At 43.2% G+C, this 21,134-nt stretch overlaps 2 long non-coding RNA genes across 8 annotated transcripts in view; one reads left to right on the top strand and one right to left on the bottom strand.

Moving 5' to 3' along the window:
• Window positions 1-21,134, top strand: part of LOC135303793 (uncharacterized) — a 64,872-nt gene that overhangs the window by 32,335 nt on the left and 11,403 nt on the right. The window contains exon 3 of one of the 2 annotated variants that reach the window (XR_010365172.1): window positions 5,732-8,624. The exons of the other annotated variant lie outside the window; for it this stretch is intronic. This is a non-coding gene — a long non-coding RNA (uncharacterized LOC135303793). Of the gene's footprint in view, window positions 1-5,731; window positions 8,625-21,134 lie in introns of those variants that run through there. 2 annotated transcript variants of the gene reach the window in all.
• The window catches only part of LOC135303791 (uncharacterized), a 50,059-nt gene that overhangs the window by 15,212 nt on the left and 13,713 nt on the right, over window positions 1-21,134 (bottom strand). For 2 of the 6 annotated variants that reach the window (XR_010365171.1, XR_010365170.1), the window contains exon 1: window positions 3,172-4,401. The exons of 1 other annotated variant lie outside the window; for it this stretch is intronic. This is a non-coding gene — a long non-coding RNA (uncharacterized LOC135303791). Of the gene's footprint in view, window positions 1-3,171; window positions 4,402-18,378; window positions 18,480-19,944; window positions 20,895-21,134 lie in introns of those variants that run through there. 3 more of the 6 variants (XR_010365163.1, XR_010365166.1, XR_010365165.1) reach the window with 3 other exon arrangements.

Below are 21,134 nucleotides of genomic sequence, written 5' to 3' on the forward strand. Positions count from 1 at the left end.
TTTAATCTATTGAATATTAAAAATGGCCACTTCAGGCTTTTCATTCACACCATCTGTTGCTAGCAGGTTGCATTGGTAGTTTCAGGACAGATTAATAATTGTTCCTGATTTTGGCACACCAAGAGGTTAAAAATAAATCTTTAGCCACACAGAAGAGTCCCTAGCAATTGATTTCTCTAAGATATTTTGGCAACTTGAAAAGAAAATATATGGTTTAAGCCTTCCTAGAACTATTTCTCCCAGCCACATGTGATATAAATAAAACAAACCTCAAGAATCTGGCTTAGAATATGGAATAACATTTTGCTACAGTCATTTCTGCTGTGTTTACCACAGCAAATGTTGAATTAGAGGCATCACCATACATAATATTTAAATATTTCAATAATACCCAGAGCTCTCAACACTCTTGTTTCTTTCCCATGTTCACAACAATTTGCCAGCAACATTTTAGAACAGAGCAGTCGTTTTAGAGCGGCCTCTTTGTGTCAAGAGATGTGTACACACCACGCAGCTGCATCTGAGATGCAGCACAACCCCAGGCAGGAGCATCTTTCTAGGGCTGCCAAAGGATGAAAAGAGTCCTGAGAGGTGTTTCCGAAGGTTTCCCTCATGCAGGGGGTTTAGAGGCCGTGCTGCCAGGTCCTGTGAGGCTCAATCCCTGCCTCAAATCCCAGCAGCCACAGCTGCTGGTGGGGAAGTTCCTCCTGGTGAGCCTCGGTCCAGCCCTGCCCAAGTGATGCAGGCCGAGGAAGCAGAAATGTAAAATGTGATGAGGTCATAGAACTCGGCTGAAATTTGCACTTTGAGGACAACCTGCAGAAAAAAATAGTCCAACCCTAGAAAAGAATGAAAATTGAGGGAGGATAAAGAAGGGAGCCTGCAGGGACTTTCCATGATCTGGAGTGTAAGAATGAAGATAACCACAAAACCAGTGCAAGGATCAAAGATGATCTCTTCAAATGCAGATACCACTTTTTAAAGCACAAATAGCAAGCAAGGGACATAGTAAAATATGGAAATATATGGAAGGGAGGGAGCAGGAATGGGAAGGCAGAATGTCTTCTGAGCAAGAAGAGGATTTTCATGTAGCTCTTGGTATTTTTTTCCTGAGGTGTTAGTCTCTTGGCATAACCTGACTCAGGGCAAGGGGATGCCAGCTTCCCACCACATGGGCCAGAGTAGATGATGGATGTTTTCTTTTCCATGTCCAGTGCAACACACACCATCAGATCACTCTGTGCTCAGGATAGGAAGCGTTATTCATTCTTCTTTTGGGACTGCAGCAAATTCCTGCATGAAATAACAGCCAGCTAGGGGGAAAAAAAGGTATGGCTGGAGTAAAGCTCAGTGATTTAATTAAACTTTATATTAACTCTCCTCAAAAGCCATGAGCAAAAACACCACAAGCATGTGCAAAAGACAGATGCTTGTGGATGGACCTGCACAATCTTTTTCACAGACTTTTGTATAACTTTGGTACAGGCTTAGACAAAAAGTCATCTTGTTCTTTCCAAGCCAGCATGAAGCACAGCCAGGAAGATTTAGTCATCAGAGAGTTTTGGTAGTTGTAGTTTGGAACCCCAACTAGAGTGTTTGCTTTATGCACTGTTAAAAAAATCTAACCCAAGAATTGGCCACTATCTCTGTCAAATAGCATTTCTTTCTAAAACAACTTTTGACTGAATTATCACTATTAGGAGAAATTTTCCTTTTCACGCCCTCACAGCACAAGACAAATGCAAAAGAAACAACCCTTCCCTCTTCCCCAAGGAATTGTAACAACATTTTTTTCAGTGAGATTTGTAGGATTTAATATTAAAATGTATGCTGAATTGTGTTTTAATGAGGGGGGAAAATATTATTTTGTAACCAAAATAAAAGAGACATAAAATTTTTCTCAAAATGGTTTTACCCTCTAGAATGAAACTGAATATTTTTCATGGGTTAGTCTGAAAAGCATATTTTAAGATTTTGTGAAACATTACATGGCTTTCTCCAGTTACTGGCTGTTCCCAATGGTACATGCATCCTGTAGGCTTCTATGTTCTGGCAAACTTTGGAAATTGCTAGTTTTGGCCAAATAAACAATATCTTTATGCATAAATAAAATTTGCTTCTACAATCAAGATGATTATCAGCACAGCATTTAAGCCCTAAGTACAAGTGGTTATGTGTACTTACATGAATCATGGAAAACTCTAACAATAATAACGTGCTGTTATTAAGTGCTATTCAGCTACAGTTGATATAAAAGTGAAGAAGAAACCCGAGATGATGAAAATAAATCTTCAGCTGGGATAAATCAGCACAGCCCTATTGAACGGACAAGAGCTACACTGGTTTAAACAAACAGAGATTTTTATTGGGTACAGTTCATTCACTGTACCCCATAAGCCATGGTGGAGGCCAGTGAAGCAACATGGTTTACCCCAAAATCCACATTCTTAATGCTGTCTTAACTTTTTGGGAAAGTTCTCTTCAACTTTGGTGGTGTAGGACTGCACCCTGTGCTGCTCAGGACCACTTTCCTCCTGCATATTCACATAGCAGCTCTCACTTCTGGGTGCCTGAGCAAATTTGCTCCTCTTGGGCCTAAACTCCACTGAAGCAGACCTATTATGATCCCTGCATGGTGTGGGCTCACAAAATCCTAGCCCAGCCTCTCGCAGGGAGGAGGATTTTATCAGTGTGGGATCTCCTCCCCTTGCTGGCAAGCAAAGCAGTGTTAGCTCAAAGGTGGGTCTGCCTAAAGCACCACAAAGTAGCATCAGCCCATGAGGAGGGAGACTTCAGCTCTGACTCAGGTCACAACAGGTATGTTATTCCCGGCCCAGCAAGTTTCAAACGTTAATTTGCTTAAAGACTAAAATTATTTTAATCACAGATGGGCCTTTTCCAGGCATGTTGCCTCTGTTTCGCTCAGGATTTTGAGGAATTTCATAACAGTGCTCTGACATCATTGCACCCAGGCACAATGTGCACCATTGTCAGATCAAGCAAGGGTTTTACATTTGCATGAGTGTGTAGCTTTTTCTTTCTATTACCCAATGTTTTCCTTCTCCTTCTCCTTCCTATGAATGTTCCAAATCATGCACATTGTTCTGGGGAATGAGAAAGGCATTCCTGTTTTAAGGAAAATCAAAGCAAAGCAGGGTGCTTGTGTGTTACCTGTTCATAAAGGATGCTGAAGGCTGTGTCAGAGTGGCACAAAGCAGAGCACACAGGAAAGGTGGGATGCTTCCAACACTCCTTCCCACCTCATGGCAGGTCAGTTCCCCTGCATGCAGTACCTGGACAGCCTGGATTAGACACCAGCATGTTCCAGGAAATTGACACCTATCCTTATGGACTCCAGGCAGGGAAGTGTCATAACAAGGACCAAGATAAAAAAAGGAGATGGAAGTTATTCACATGATTGACATTCTGCCTCAGAGTTCTGACACAAAGCCCTCTCTCTCTGCCTGACATGCGGGCACTGCATTCCCAAGGCATTCTTGCTGCCTACACCACATCCCAAACAATAGCCAGCCTTCTTTCACTCTCCTGCCTGTCTCTCTGAACAGCCCTCTGTTGACAACCCAGGCTGTTCTCACTCCCAAAGAATTCAAAAAATTGAACGATATAAGGACAGCCTGTGACTTCCAGGAGGCGTCTCAGAGCATCCTATTTTTAAAACTGTGGTTTGGTGCTTCTTTTTCTGTTTTGTTTCTGTTTAAAAGGAAACCTCCAAAAATGTAGTTGCCCTGCAAATCCACCCTCAGACCAGGGAGCCGCTCTGGATGTGGCACCACTACTAGCTGTAAAGTGCAAATACGTGGATGACTTTCCCCGTTGGGCCATTCCAGAGTGGCTTTTCCCCTCTAATCTTTAATGTTAATGTTGACTGCCAAATTGGCAGCCCCTGTGCAATTGAAATATTTGCACAAGGAGAATAGATGCACTGGTGTTTGCTTTCATTGCCAGCCAGGTCCCAAGCCTAAAATTGACAGGGCACATGTAAGGTCAAGACCGCCCAGCCTTCTTCACACTCATTCCAACTCCTGTTCCTGAGGAATGATGAGTTTTGGTCAAGAGAAATACGAGGAATCTGGATCTTTCTCTCCTTCATCTCACATGAGCAGCTGGCAATGAGCCAAAACTAACAGGAGAGATGAGGAATCACGCTGCTGAACTTGCTGAAGTGTTATCTCTCACCTTGGTTGGTGATACACATCTGTACCTGGGCAATACATCCCATAAACTGCAATAAAAGGGGAGGAGAGGAGAGGAGAGGAGAGGAGAGGAGAGGAGAGGAGAGGAGAGGAGAGGAGAGGAGAGGAGAGGAGAGGAGAGGAGAGGAGAGGAGAGGAGAGGAGAGGAGAGGAGAGGAGAGGAGAGGAGAGGAGAGGAGAGGAGAGGAGAGGAGAGGAGAGGGGAGGGGAGGGGAGGGGAGGGGAGGGGAGGGGAGGGGAGGGGAGGGGAGGGGAGGGGAGGGGAGGGGAGGGGAGGGGAGGGGAGGGGAGGGGAGGGGAGGGGAGGGGAGGGGAGGGGAGGGGAGGGGAGGGGAGGGGAGGGGAGGGGAGGGGAGAGGAGAGGAGAGGAGAGGAGAGGAGAGGAGAGGAGAGGAGAGGAGAGGAGAGGAGAGGAGAGGAGAGGAGAGGAGAGGAGAGGGGAGGGGAGGGGAGGGGAGGGGAGGGGAGGGGAGGGGAGGGGAGGGGAGGGGAGGGGAGGGGAGGGGAGGGGAGGGGAGGGGAGGGGAGGGGAGGGGAGGGGAGGGGAGGGGAGGGGAGGGGAGGGGAGGGGAGGGGAGGGGAGGGGAGGGGAGGGGAGGGGAGGGGAGGGGAGGGGAGGGGAGGGGAGGGGAGAGGAGAGGAGAGGAGAGGAGAGGAGAGGAGAGGAGAGGAGAGGAGAGGAGAGGAGAGGAGAGGAGAGGGGAGGGGAGGGGAGGGGAGGGGAGGGGAGGGGAGGGGAGGGGAGGGGAGGGGAGGGGAGGGGAGGGGAGGGGAGGGGAGGGGAGGGGAGGGGAGGGGAGGGGAGGGGAGGGGAGGGGAGGGGAGGGGAGGGGAGGGGAGGGGAGGGGAGGGGAGGGGAGGGGAGGGGAGGGGAGGGGAGGGGAGGGGAGGGGAGGGGAGGGGAGGGGAGGGGAGGGGAGGGGAGGGGAGGGGAGGGGAGGGGAGGGGAGGGGAGGGGAGGGGAGGGGAGGGGAGGGGAGGGGAGGGGAGGGGAGGGGAGGGGAGGGGAGGGGAGGGGAGGGGAGGGGAGGGGAGGGGAGGGGAGGGGAGGGGAGGGGAGGGGAGGGGAGGGGAGGGGAGAGGAGAGGAGAGGAGAGGAGAGGAGAGGAGAGGAGAGGAGAGGAGAGGAGAGGAGAGGAGAGGAGAGGAGAGGAGAGGAGAGGAGAGGAGAGGAGAGGAGAGGAGAGGAGAGGAGAGGAGAGGAGAGGAGAGGAGAGGAGAGGAGAGGAGAGGAGAGGAGAGGTGAACTGAGATTGGCTCAGTTGGTGCCAGTAACACCAAAATGCACTCAATCCCCATATGGGCCATTTACTTAAGAGTTGGACTCCATGATCCTTGTGGCTCCCTTCCAACTTGGAATTCTCAGTGAACTTGTTGCATTGCCACATTGTGCCACTTTTCATGGCACAATCAGTCTAACAAAGACTAGAAAAGGAGCAAAATCTCTCCTTATATAGTCAGCTTTTATATTTTTTTAGTTTGGAAAAGAAAAAATAAAGGACTTTTTTTTGCCACAGAAATATCTCTGCTGCTGGTACCCTTGGTTCTGAGCATGTGATGGCATTTCCACCTATTCAAGAAGCCTGATGAACTCAAAGCACTTACACAAAACTGCATCCTTCTTCAGGACCTCACATCTGAGGATGCCTCAAGGAAAGCCCCTCTTTTTGAGGCCCTATTTGTTCTTGGCTTCAGTGTTCCCTGGGTGGATCTGGCAAAGCAAGGCCAGAATGCAACATCAATGAACAAGTGTGCTGGCGTCACTGAAAAATGAAAACAATTGGAAAATGACAATCAAAGGAAGGTGAAAGATCCAGTCCCAGAGCTTCCTGCTGCAGCTGAGAGTTTATTCAGATGGCCTCCAGACAATCTAAGCCAGAGACAGGGCACACTGACTTACTATGGTGTTTATTCCCTTAGCTTTTTTAGCTGTCAGATGCAAGAGCAGTCTGTCCTGGATGCCCTGCCATTTCCACACATCTTCAGGTTTAGGCTTTAATTTATGGTGATGCTATGGAAGCAACATGGAATTTATAAATGAAAGATATAAATGAATGAGAAAGAGCAAGAAATTTCTATCCTGTAGCATCTTTCATTATGTAGTTATGTAGGGTATTATTTCTAAAGCAATTAAATACACTTGTTACCAGTATTTCCCATACAGTTGTGGAAAGGAACCATGGCATGCAGAAAATCAGCCCCAAATCATGTCAAGTCTTTCCTGGAAGAAGTTAGTTTAGGTAGTAGCTACTTTGAGTTAGATAATTTACTTGTCAAAACAATCCTTAACACAAGAACAAGGACAAACTTGTGTATGTGGGAACCAGCAAAGTCAAGTTACTTAACCAAGTTAAACACCTGGTTAGTTAGTTGATCTTTGCTGCACATGAGTTAATAACCTTTGGTATCTTCACAGTGAGAGCTAAACTCACTGGAGGAATCTCCACTGAAGGAATTTGCAGGCTCCACCACTGGAAATCAAGGTGTTTTTTTCTCCTAGAAGGGCGGGAAAGGATAAGGCTTAAGGCAATAACAACATCTATTGGTTATCAGGATATGCACATTGGAGAGTGCATATAGAATAAACAGAATGTTTTGCCTGGCTTATTCCATTGTAGAGAAAACCATGGTTTTCCCAGCAGGAATCATTTGCCTTTATCCTTGCTGTAGCCTCATTGAAACCTGGGGATTGTGCTAAGATTTTGGGATTTCTAGCTCTAAAATCAAGTTTCTTAAGCAACAGAAAGGAAACATCTTGTTCAGTGCAGTATTCATGGAATTACCAGGGCAGTTGCATCTCCACTGCAAGTCTAAAGAAGTTCACGGATTTGTTAAACGCTAAAATTTGCACTAGACTGAACTACGAGTACATTCTTGAAGTCTGCTTCTATGTTATCCACACACATGGTCAGGAAGATCGTATGCCTAAATGAATGTTTAAAATATACTTACTATAACATCATTTTGAAATTCAACATTTTGTTGATTACTGTTGCACTGATTTAGTTGCTTTATCACAAGTTTTGCATTTAGTGAGTCTAAACCTAGGATCTGTCTCAAGCAATATGGCAGTCCTATTACCCAAATGCTACAGCCTTATTTTATGACACAATTTTTATTCTAAAAGCTCTTCACAAAAGCCTGGAGGTCACCTTGCATGATAAACAGACAGTACAGGTCACTAAAATTTCCTGGAGGCAGCAATTATGGCAATTTTAAGCATGTTTGATGCTGTATTTAACCTTAGATGGATGCTTAAGATCTTTTGTCCATTTGATTAAACAGATAGCACAAGGGATGCATCACAGCAATCTGCTTTTAATGACCTACAAGACCCAAAATGTGTCTGCTCTACAATGCTGGAGTACAATGAATAGAATCACAGAAACATTTAGGTTGGGAAAGCCCTATAAGATCATGGAGTTCAACAACCAACACAGCACAGCCAAGGCCACCAGTAACCCATGTGCCCAAATGCCACATCTGTATGGCTTTTAGATCCCTCTGGGGATGGTGGCTCCACTATCCCTGGGCAGCCTGTTCCAATGCCTGGCCAACACTTCCACGGGCAAATTTTCACTAATATCAAATCTAAACCTACCCCGGTGCAACTTGAGGCTCTTTCCTCCTGTCCTGTCCCTGTTCCCTGCGAGCAGAGCCCAATCCCACCTGGCTGCATGGTCCTTTCAGGGAGTTGTGGAGAGTCAGAAGGTCCCCCCTGAGCCTTCTTTTCTCCAGGCTGAGCCCCTTTCCCAGCTCCCCCAGCCTCCTCTCCTGCCTTGCCCACCCCATGACAATAGGGCTCTGGCCCACTGCTGCTCTCCTCACCCTCAGAGCAAGAGCTGGCAAGTGAAAAAAAAAAAAGCATTTCAGCAAGATTAATCTGCAATAATTATTTATTGCAAATGTATTTATTCTATTTAGGGAGAAACTCCTGTAAGGCTCCAGATGAGACATTTCTCACGTATATTACTTAGCTTTTCCTCAGGCCCTAATGAATTGCTTTAAATTACAGACTTAGGTATTGATTAGCCTCATTCAATTGAAATCTAGGCTTAGCAATCTATACTTGTCTATAGTTTATTTGTGATATTATTCCTAATAAAGAGCTGCAATTAATCCACATCAAGAAAAATCAATTAATACAGATTTGTATCACAAAGAAAGAAATCCTCCTCATATCTGCCCACTAATCCTGAAGCTTAGGTCTTTCTTTGCTACCAAGGCGGACAGATAAAAAATATTGATTTCACCCTATTTTTACAATTTATAGTGATACAATAATAGCACACAGAACAGACGGGCTTATCATTTAAAACTATTTTTATACATGATGATAGATGAGGACACTCAATGCCTTTGTTCTCCGCATTATTTATAATTATTAATATGATGGACTAGGAGTTCTGTAACAAGGACTAGGAGTTCTGTAACAAGAATAATCACTCCAAGCACAGCTCTCGAAGATTTGGGCTTCACTCCAGGTATGATTGTGAATTTTGCACTGTATGAACCACAATACTTGGTTCTAGAAGAAAAATTGCAGTTATCTGCAACTGCATGGGAAAGCAGGATTATTCTGTGTAATTTCAGACTAATGGTACAACATGAAAAAACACAAGATGCTATGCAAGCTGACATATTTCTAATTTTAACAACTTCTATCTCCCATTTTAACCAAGTTAATATCTAACCTAATTTATTAGAAATTTAAAAAAATCTTATCAGACCCTTGCAGGAAGTGTCACATAAACACCGTGAATTAAAATTTGCAATTTTAGAAGCCAAACTTCATCCTTGCTACGCAAAGAAGACAACAATGTGTCATTGTCCCTTCACAATTCCTACTGTAAACAGTTTATGTGATTTATTCTTTGCATGCTAGATAATTACATATTTTATACCAGTGTATCATCAGTATGTTGTTATTCTGACTGCCCCATAATAGAAATTGTGTGTTTTCCCACTGCAGTGAATGCTATTCTTAACATACATTGGCCCCAACCAGCTAAAAATATCAGAGTTCTGTTGCCTGTGGGAAAGTTCTGCTGGAGTTATTTCTATTACAAGTTTAATATTTGTTCTCTTCAATTTTTCATACTGTATGTGCCATTCCCATTTAATGCTCTCCTCTCTCCTGTTCAATTACTTACAAGTGCTTAAGTGTCACATATGAGGCAAATAATGCCCTAATTCACTCTAATTCTAACATTAATATGAATGATTAGGAATGAGATTAGTACTGAGGAACACCACTTTAAAATAAACTGTAATGACACAGTGACAGCTATACAAAGGATTAAAGAGTGTGGATTATCACAGGTTGTGGTTGGAGGTATTAAATTACAGGGTTCTGTGTTTGTTCTTGCAAAGGACACCAGGCAATCAGGGGCTGGAGCAGCCAATTGCAATTCTCACACTGAATCTCTGGGTTACTCAGGGGTTTTTCAACTCGCTGAGGTTTTTGACAGACAGTAGGTTCAGAAAAAAAGAGAGTTTTTTGAGAAGTGTTTTATTTATCTGGCAACCTAGAGCCCATGCAGATATGAAGGGAAAGCTCTAGTTTTATAAACATTTGCTTTTTAACCCATATTCATATAATCCATGAAGATATCACTAAATTAATGACAATATTTCTTTTCTGTGCTGTTGCACATTTAAATTTATCTCCTTTTAATGATATTTTTGCCTTTCTTTCCCCTTTCTTCAAAAGTTATCAGAAGCCTATTTAGAAACCTTAATTCATGCAACTTAACCAATTACATTCATATTCTATAGGTCTCTACCTGTACATGTCTGATCCCCATTTTCCTGATGTCTCCATGTAATATTTTTGTATTTCAAGCTACTTAAAAATCAATATGGTTGCATTCAAGGAAGTGAGGAAGGAGTTGAGAGACAGTAATTATTCTTTGTCTCAATTATCAGATTCTGGGAAGGGTCAATGAAGTTACCATCATCTTTTGACCCACAGACAACCACATGGTTTCCCCTTACTGAGCTTGTACTGGTTTAGATCAAAGATGATATGTATAATTTTTAGATTTGAGAGATTGCATGTGGCTCACATAAGACAAAATTTACAGAGGACGCACAAGTCACAGCTCTTGTGGAGCTGTGCTGCTGGAGAGCTTAGTCTTGCAATACAAGGCATAAGGAAATAGGTGTTTAATGTCCATATTTAAAAATACAAGACATAGCAAGTTCAATATATTGAGTATGAAGCCACTTCACACAGTAGGATTTTGAGAAAAGAAAGTCAAGCATAAGTGTGTGTACATTTGTCCCATAGTTCTATCTCCAATGTAGTGTATTCCATAGAATTTCCTAAACTGATTTATATCACTTTCTATTCTCTGATTTCAAATTTTTCAGCAAAACAGCACCAAAGTTAATCTCCACTATGTTGTTCTAGAGAAATGCAGAAGTCACCTGCCTTAAACATCCTTATTTGCCAGCTTCCTTTTCACGTAGTCATGGATGGCACCTGTCCCTTAGTGTTTTTGGAAGCTTATATCCAATTAGTATCTACTGTCACCCCAGAAAATCTCTGAGATACTTTAAAATTCCTGGGTACAGATATAGGGATGTTTTGATCTTAACTCTGATTGCAGTAGTTTGTTCCTAAGAAGCTCCTGTTAGAACTTATTAAATTACTCTTGGAAAGGAAACACTAAATGATCCCTACTAAGGATAATTATAAGATATGGATTTTTTTTTCCTGAAATAAGGCCAGTTTTATCCTATTCATCTTACTGTATTTTAAACCAGTGAAGAAGATCAGTATCATTCAGGTTTTCTTCTTAATATATTAAAAAATTAGCCTGGTGGGTACAGGTCTGCCTTCTCACCTTATGTTTCCCTTATTCTGGAATTTTAAGATTTTCCCTCATACATATTGCTACAAGTTTTCTCTTCTTCACAGCTAGAATTAAATATATACAAACAGAATATTTATTTCCTCCCTCCACTAACCTAGAACTTCCTCTCAGTTTCTTCCCTATCTCCTCTTCTGTTTTTCTGTTTGATCTCTGGATTTATGTTCACCTCTTACTCTGTTATTTTAAATCCATCATGCTTACATGTCATCCATGTCCTTGGGAGGGCCCTCTCCCAGATATAATGTGCTGTGTGGAGTTTAATACCCATGTGCCCATAAACACATACACATCCACGCTTGTTTCCTCACTTCTGCATAATGAATGATTATAGTATTTTTCCAGCTGTTTCTGTGAGCTCAACATGCTTAAATGTAATTAATATCCTGTTAATTATACAACAATCTACAACTGAACATGAGCACATTATTACACGTGCATTAGAAAAAATAAATTTTCCTTGAGAGGTGAACTGCAAAAGGAATCGAGTCAGGGAAATAAATCCTCTGGCCCATTTTTTATTTAGTTCAGGTAACTATTGCCTGTAAAATTCCACTCTCCATTTCCCTCATCTCTATCTTCCTGACACCTTGAAAGCCTGTCTGCCAGAAAAAGTTTTGACAGCTTGAGCATTTCTTATGGACAGAAAGCAGAGCTATTGAAAATGACTGCCTGACCAAAGCAGATTCTGATGAGGGTTTGGGTTGCTACAACCCTCCTCCCTCCAGGAGAAGGATTGTACAGTAACATATCAGGATCCATCTGAACTAATTTAGCTGTGCTGGCAAAAATTTTGTGTAGCCTGAGATACAGAACAGCAACAAGGAGTATATTTAAAAAAAAAAAAATCAAGCTGTGATCTCTTTTAAGCTTTCATTGTAAATCTTCAACAAGTGATGAAAAGCATAAATGCAATAAAAATAATCATTTCCAGGTCACTGTTAAATGATGTGACAAATGCAGACAGGGATATCATTAATGCTGCAAACCAGAGAAGACCCACTCTGCTCATCTGTCATTTCCTTTCCCTTTAAATCCCTGTGCACTGTACCTCTTTTGTACTTTTCCTCCTTCCTCTGTACTTGCCCATCTTCTCTGCTTTCCTCACCCCTGAGCCCCCTGCAGCAGCAGCATGATGCTGATTTCACATCTCATCAGGCCTCCTCGGGGAGCAAAAGCACAACAATCTCTCCCTAATAAGACTCTGGCACTCCTCTGGAAGCTTCTTCCAGAACCTGGATGTGAACAAGCATGTGAAAATGAGGACTAATGGGGATGAAAGCCAACTTACATCTTTGGGACTTCAGGGGGACCTTAACCGAGTGCTGACAGCAAAGCACAGCTCTTGCCAGATCTGATCCCAGCACAAACAGAGTAAATTCAGTGTCAAGACTCTGAAATCCAGTAGATTATGAGTTTCTTCTGATTTCTTGTGTGTATATCTATCTATATCTATCTATATCTATATCTATATCTATATCTATATCTATATCTATATCTATATCTAATCTATATCTATATCTATCTATCTATATCATCTATATCTATAATAGATATCTATATAATAGATATCTATACATCTCTATATCTATATATAGATATCTGTATTTACACACACAAACAAAACACAAATACATAAATTTGTGCGTGTCTCCGTAACTGGTTCTACACCTTTTGGAAGTGTACCAAAATTAAAACACAGCAAAATATCAATACAGTGTGAATTAATGGTGCTGAATAACTGGGTAGGAATCTTCATTTATTTAAAAAATGTCTTCTGCTTCAAAAATGTTCATTTTGGTGGTCCAGAAGGATGCTGATGGATGGAACTGTGCACCCCTTTATTGTGAGAGGGTTAAAGGTGCTACTGGCAGTTGAGATAAATCTAAAATACTGCTTTTTAGCCAAGTTCAGGCAGTAAGATACAGCCATGAACATTCACACCCAGCAGGTCTGTCCATCCTACCTGCTGGCAAAAGGCCTGTGCTGTACCCATGAAGATTAACCCAGACAAACCCCAGTCTATGGGACTGATCTGCTCTTTAGTGAGTTACTGAGAGCTCCAGTGGTGTGAATGGCTGCTGGGAAAGGATGTCCTCCTGCACGCACCAAAAGGGCTGCAGAAAAGATGGGGTCATGGCACAGGGTCTGTCTGTCACAAATCTGGAAATCTTGCCAGGCCAGTGTGCAAGCCAGCTATGACAGAAGCTGTGGAACTGTTCCTGGTGGGGTCAGGGGGACATGGGCCATATGTTTGAGTGCACAGAATTGTAATTCAGCAGTGGAAATCCCATATTTCAGTGTGAGCAGATATTTTCTCTCAGGGATGTAAATGGAATCAGTGCCTGAAAGAACTTGGCTCTGTAGCCTGGAAAATTGTATTTTCTTAGGTTGTGTATTTGCTTATTTTCTAACTGCCAACCTGCTTTGATTCTATCACACACATTTCCTACAGTGAGAATCAGTCACTCTGCCTTCACCCTGTCTCCACCATGGCTTCAGAACATTCCTGTTGCCCCTGTTTTCTTCTCATTACCACATTTCCCATCACCCCAGCCAAAAATGGGGACTGCCTGAGGCTGCAGAACACCACATCCACCACATCCCTGTGTTTCCTGCCTGCACACCTGGCAGTCCTGAGCTGTTGGAGGTGAGATCCACCCTGCACCACTGTCTGCTTCCACTGCCAGAAGAAGTGCAGCCATTAATTACAGTATCACATGCACTTTTGCAAAAATTATGGAAAAACAGCCACATGAAGAAGAGAAGTTAAGAGCAAGTTTATTACTGGGGTAGGTACCTATGGTGGACACTGTAGTGAGTTTAAGGCATATTTTAAGGCATATTCAGAAGAAAAGATGGCATGTATTCACCACCAGTGCCTCCCATGCACACTGTAAAGGCCTCCATTGAAGCCCTGAGTTAGCACATGACATCTGAGATCACAGCATGGGGCTCTAAGCTTTATAAAAGCTCCAGCATCTCTCTGTCAATAGAGAATTGAGGGGGTTTTTGGGTAAAAACTTGGGATGTAGCTCCTGACTGATGTTGCTGGCTGGCCCTGTTCAGGATAAGCACCATCAGACCCTGTCCCAGACACACCTGGGGTTAGTTCAGCCAGGTAGACAAATGATCCACTAGTCACAGGGACTCTGATGAATGGCAAATTTGGGGTGTAAAAAGGCTCCTAAGCATCAGCCTCTTATGACCTGCCTCTGGAGGTCTGCTTCCTTCTGTACCTCATTTCTCTACCTTAACTTGCAGGATTTAGTGCAAGAGTGCAGGTTTTTGCACATGCCACTTAGGGGCAAACTCTCAAATGAGCATTTTGAAGGTGCAAGTCGTAGAGCTGGGGGCAGAGGGGGCTTGGCACACCCACCCTATAATGGTGCATGGATCTGTTTAGGTAATTTATTGCATCACATCCAAGTGACACCAGCTGGGAGCACCCTGGTGACATGCATACCATTGTATATGAATATTTGTAATTTCGCTGTTGAGTAATTTGTGGTGGATAATCCACTCACCGCAGTTCTGCTTCCTCTGCTGCTCCCATGCATTGCACACACCCCTTTGACAACACAAAGGAGCAAGGAACGTTTCGCCATCCAAATTTTCAGATAAACTCATAGAATGGACACAACAGCCCTCTGTCCTATTGCCCTGCAACACACTTGCTCTTCATATTTTGTTTCAGCTTCAATGCTTACGAAATGTTACCTTAACACTCAGGGAATAGGCTTAACCCAGGTAATAGGTGAGAGACTTGGCACAGATCAGCAGCTCCTGTACTTGACACTGATTAGATTAACACCAAGAACCACTTTAGAGAGGACAGTGTAATCTTTATTGCCATCACTAACTTGTTAAGAAAGCTTACCTCTTCTAGTTAATGCAGCTCTTCCAGCTGCATTAGATATCTTTGTTAGATGGTAATATTCACTTAAAGGAACAGATGAAATGCCTTTAGCCTTTCTTTGAGACATCCAGTCCTTCCACGAGTAGGTAACACTTTCAAAAGAGCCCAGAGACTATTTTCCAGAAGATTTAGTCACAGACTTTCACATAAGCTTATTCATCCTGGCCTTTGGGTTGTGGTTACACACACATTTCTCCAGGATGTGGAGTCAGCACCAGCAGGCGATGTCCACTCTGGCTCTCCCTGCTGCTCCCATGCTCCTGCCACCCCTCTGTGCCCATGAAGGACAAAGAGGGAAGTGTAGAGACTGCCACAAGCAGTCCTTGCTGGAGCCAAAAGTGCCACAGAGAAAAATGTTTGTGGAACCACAGCTTCAAGCACTTCTCAGTGGGGTAAATTAATGTCCATGGTGCTTCATCCTGCCACAGCCAGACTGCTTCCAATTCCTGAGCTCTGGAGACAGCCCAGGTGGGTTCTCATGTCACTTTGACAGGTGTCCAGGTGCTTCAGATGCTTCTGATACATTTTACACTACATTTACATTTTACACTATAGCTGCTGGTTTGGGTTTGCCTCACCCAGTGTCAGAAACAGTGCTGTTCAAGGTTGAAGAAGCTAAGTCCCTTCAATTATTGTGTTTCAGTGAAGCAAACAAGCATGAAAACACCTGGAGATGAACAGCCCTGGGCTAACACATCCTGATCCCTCAAGGTCTACAGCTTTGCCTACGGCAAACACACTATCTGACAACCATAAATCACCAACTTATTATGTAATGGCCATGCTGTTTCATAGACAAAGATGCATTTCACAGAGAAAATGGTTTTAATAAACAGGCAGCCTCTCAGTGGCTAGACTGGAATAAGCCAGTGATCTCAGTCCAGTTCCTGTTGGAAAGGTAGTCACAGCACAAAAAACATGGGCACAGATGGGTGGATTGTTCATGGGCTGCAGTAGATGCAGAGTGAATTTCTCACCTGGGGCAGGTTATGGCAGCAATGCCAATGCCTGGCTGAGCCAGGGGTACCTGGCCCATAGCTGTGCCAAGGGATTGGATCCCTTGGGTGCCTCACTGGAATTCTCATGCCAAGTATGTGCACAGTTAACTTGGGACCTCTAATTAGTTTCCCTCAGCATTACCATGCAGTAAATGCAGGGCTACGCAGGGCTGACTGAGTTATGACCCACCCTCACAAGTGCAAAGCATGAACTTCTGAAATGCAACGGGAAATATTCATTATTCTTGGATAGAGCTCCCTTTGAGTCCAGCAGTCACAGCAGCTGTCATCATTTACTGCATTAGCAAGCACTATTTCTGTGAATTTATATCATGATGTCCCAGAGTTCTGTGCCAGCAATATGCTTAAGCCACTGCTGCAAAATAATCCCATCTATATTGGCCACATATTTGAGATATTATGATTAGACTTTTTTAGTGGGTGTTAGGAATTATTTATATAAATGTAGCATGTGTGTATGCACAAGGGTTTTTTACAATCAACCCTAAAAGGAAAGAAATATATTTTCATTCTTATATTTTGACGTGGTTCTCCCCCATCAAGCTAATAGAGTTACACCAGCCCTGTAAAATATTTATGAAATAACCAAATATGAAGAAATAATGTAATTTAGTGTGTTTTTTTCTGAATTGTGGTTTTAATGTATTTCCCACAGACTATCAAATCTGTCGTTTCAATGGAATGGGTGTTGATAACCTGAGGGTGGCTGACATCAGTCAGAACACAGACTAGTGTCAAGGTTTTAAGAAACAAAAGTATTAGCAAGCACCTTTACAGCACCCTGCACTTCCAAGCCATGCAAGAACCTTGTCTTTCTTGTAGCATCATCTTAAACACATATTAGAATATGTATTGAGGAAATCTCAGATGGAAATATCTTCAAATTTTAGTTATTATGATACCAAAATGTTGGCTTTTTTTTCCCCTGTAACTTAAATCTAGACAGAAAATGTATATTCCAGCAGAAACACATCTGTAGATTATTTTATAGACAAACCTGTTCTGGAAAACTAATTCTAAAATTTTATTTTATGGAGTAGTATGAATCTTACTAATAATGATCACAAAATAGTAGAATCTAGTGCAGTTAAAAAGAAAGGTATGTGGAACTGCAGCTTGAATGGGGAAATAAAACACCCATGTTTTCAGAGTCTTGTTACATTTCTTACAGATCTATTGTCATGTTTGCAGAGGGCATTGCAGAATGCATTAAACCATCATTAATGGTTGGACTCAATGATCTTAGAGGTCTTTTCCAACCTTAATGATCCTCTGATTATATGATATTTTGTCTGAGAGGGTCTGAAAACTTACATTTTCCTCTGCCACTGAAATCCAAAGGCATCTGGGATGGCTTTACTGCAACTCCACACTCCAGATTCTGAACCTGAGGATACCCACAGTGCTTTACCCAGTGAACGTCGTATCTTATTTCTTACTGTTCCTTCCCTCCTTCATACCTTTTAATGAGCCAATTATTTGTCAAATGGAAAGGAAGACCCAACTGAGCCCAAAGTGGAATCACATCTGCTCAGATTTCCTTGTGCCCCATACTGATTCAGCATGAATACACCTTCCCAAAGGGCTGCCAGAGTCTCACTCTAGCAAACCAAATTCAGGAGCTGTAGGAATTCCCGTTTCTCATCAACCTGCATTGTCTTTTTCCAGATCTGTTTGGCTTAACCTGGACAAAGATGGGAATGTTCTCCCAACAAGCCAGAACTCACAGTGTCTACTCAAATCACCAGGTTTGAGTTGACTTGTTGGTCCTCCTGTGCTCAGAAGGTCTGGCACCCCAGTGAGACTGCATTTTCAGACTAGAATAACTAGCCAAACATCCACACATCAGTGTGCTGGGGAGACAGGGATACTTCTTGAATCAGTTGCTCCCTGAGGGTGGAGGGAATGAGGAACAGGGAAACAGAACTAATTGCAGCTACCTTGCACAACTGACTTGGTGCGTGGGCTGGAGCATCCTCTGTCAGAGCTTTGCTCTAGGAGAATCACAGAATCCAAAAATTGTTTGGTTTGGAAGGGACCTTAAAGATCATCTAATTCCAAACCCCCCCACCATGGGTAGGGACATCTTCCACCATCCCAGGTTGCTCTAAGTCCTGTTCAACCTTCTCTTGAACACTTCCAGGGATGGGGCAGCCACAGCTTCTCTGGGCAACCTCTGGGCAGGGCCTCACCACTCTCCCAGGGGAGGATTTCTTCCCAATATCTAATGCTGTAGGCACTCTCCTGCAGCTCAGTGGCAGGATGGACAGGATGTAACACTGCATGGATGTTGGGGCAAGTGGAGTGAAGCTGGGGGGCCTGAGTCTGTCAAGACATGCTCAACTTACCCCAGCTTCTTCACAGGACACTTGGCTCCATCCCAGACTGGATCTGTCACTCAGAGCAAGTCATTGTAATAAATTCTAGACAGTGATACGACCGTCTGATCCTGTGGGACATGGAATTCAGGAAAAGTTGTGGGTGCTGAGATTAGACTTTCAGATAAACAGATCCTAAGGGATGTTGTGCCCAGTGCATGATATTTTTAGTGAGACTCTTTTGGAAAGAGTCTTAATTCATTCATATGAGCTACAGCGTTGAGTCTTTTTGAAAAGGGTCTTAATTAACTCTTATTTGGACTGGCAAGAGCCTCTGTCTACAAGCTGCCTTGATGTTTTTACATTATCTGCTGTTAAAATCAAAGCAGTGTCTTGCATCACACTTCAGTGTTACCTGCAAGGAATAACCTGTCACTAATGCCAAAAGACAGCAATCACAAAATGAATTATTTTGGGTTATAGACACTCTCCAGTCCCTTCACTATTTAGGTAGGAAAAGGTGTTTTGAAAATAGAGCAGGGTTTGAGAAAAGAATCTTGACAATTACTGATTTTCAGTGCAAACCATGAGATCTGCTTCAGCACTCTCCAGTTGCCTTGGAACTGAATATGTTTAACTGTATATTCCCCTTCCTGGAATAATTTCTGCTGATTTAAAGGCATCCATGTGCCTTTTACTTCCCGTGCATTTATAAGCAAGGGGGGCACAAACTGTTTTCAGCCCAGCCCCAAAATATTTTGGCTGTTTACCCAAAAGTGCCATGAATCTGATGCAAAACCCACACACCTTCAGCACCATGAATGTTCCCGCCATCCATACATTCTATCCCAAACTGAAAGTTATGCATGTTCTTGCTAACCTAGTTTTGAGTGTGCATGTGCTTTTTTTTTTTTTTTTTTAACAATAGGCCTAAATCCATATTAATGATCCAAAAAGTGACCAGGCCTCAGCACCTTTTGTCCTCTATACATCAACTATCCAATAATCAACAGTAGCTGTCCTGTACTCTGGTGTCTTTAGCCTAATTCAGAGGGACAGATATTTATCATCACCCTTGAATTGGGTGACCCATTCTGACAGGTCGACATCCTTATTTATGTAACAATGTCATAGACAGTAACTGCTAATGAGTGGAGTGACACAGAGGTCTGTTAGATGGAAAGGCAGAGGAAAGCCGAAAAGGGCATGAGGGGTTAATGGGACTTTTCTGTTCCAGCCTCCTGGGATGTGTAATTATGTTCTAATAAGAAATGAATGTATTGATTAGATTAGTGTGCAATTGTGTTCATGTGCACACGTATAGTGCTGCATGTATATAGGCAGTCATTGTGTGTGCCTCTCGTCCCCTCAGTGTGTATTTGAACCCCAAGTATCTTTGTGCTGGGGCCAAAAACAAGCAGAGCACTCCCACAGCCCTCTTCTTGTCCTCGCTGTGGCAAACTCCATGTGAATTCAACTGGAGTTTATCTGAGTAAAGGCTGAATTTAACTTCAGTAAACACCAAATAAGGGCTTCAGGATTAGGCCCTCACAAACAAATGACTTCCTATTTGCATTGTTTGGGCTGAACACTCACCATCACTTAAGAGAGCAGTAAAAGCAGTCAACACATTGTAAACAGTGTCATCTGCTGAGGAGACCATCCACCAGCCAAAGTAGGCCATGCTCATGCCTGATGGACAGCCACTTCCAGCAGCCTGCTTACAGTAGGGAGGAATTTGGCCCAGCATTCTTTCTCGTCGAGTAAAATATGTTCCCTGACAGGTCAAGGAAAGCTTCCTTCACACGCTCACAAAGGGCCAATTCTCCGTCACATCCCTCCCAAGTGTGTGTTCTGAACTTGAGGGTGAATTCCCCTGATGGGAAAGACACAACAATAGGGGAAAGCAGGGCAGGGGGAAGGAAATCAGGACTGAAAATTGGAGCTGCCCGGAGCCCAGGAGCCCAGGGAATGCGGCTGATAGTGGTGCTCTCACCGCAGCCCCTCGCTGGCACTAATACGGGCAGGCATCAGAACTGTGGGGCTGGCACCTTACTCTGTACAGATTCCAGCCAGAAGCAGAGTCTTACATGTCCTGGGGATGTGATGTCTGAGTTGGGAAGGAACAAACAGGGCTAGGCTGCCAGAAGAATAGGCTTTTTGGGTCACTATATCAGCCCCCTGTCCCCGGATAACGAAGGCCGTGGCACCAGCATGGCACAGGCCTGTGACAAATTAGTACCTCCAGTTGCACGTGGAAGAAGAAATAAATTACTTTCTAGCTACTCCCTTTGGAAAGAAGCAACATTATTAGGCTTTAATGGGATTCCCTTCTATCCCAGTCTTGATTAGGATGTTTGTGAGGCAGAGGAGAGAGAGGGAGGGAGGGAGAATGGAAAACTGAAGGATTCTCGAGTCCGAGGAGGGCCCACTTTACCCAACCATAACTTTTGTGAATCGTGGCGAGGATTCCAGATGTGGCACTTAGGACAGGCTGGAGTACAAAGAAGCGAAAAAGGATTTACTAGGCAAGATTTCCAAACATTTCAGAAATGTTTAAACAAAGTCATATAAGAACACACTAGGTTCATTGTCACAAAAGAAGAATCTCTTGGAAATTGATTGTCATTAATGTATCTTTTTTCCTGAAGAATTAAAGACAGAGGATATTAAAATATTGCACTTGCAACATGGAGGTCAATGCACTCCTAAAGTCTGACCTTTATCTGAGAGATAATGATTAAACACATATCTTTCTCATTGCCATACTACTGCAAATTTCTCCA

This window comes from Passer domesticus, chromosome 6, assembly GCF_036417665.1.
Source record: "Passer domesticus isolate bPasDom1 chromosome 6, bPasDom1.hap1, whole genome shotgun sequence".
Classification (NCBI taxonomy): domain Eukaryota; kingdom Metazoa; phylum Chordata; class Aves; order Passeriformes; family Passeridae; genus Passer; species Passer domesticus.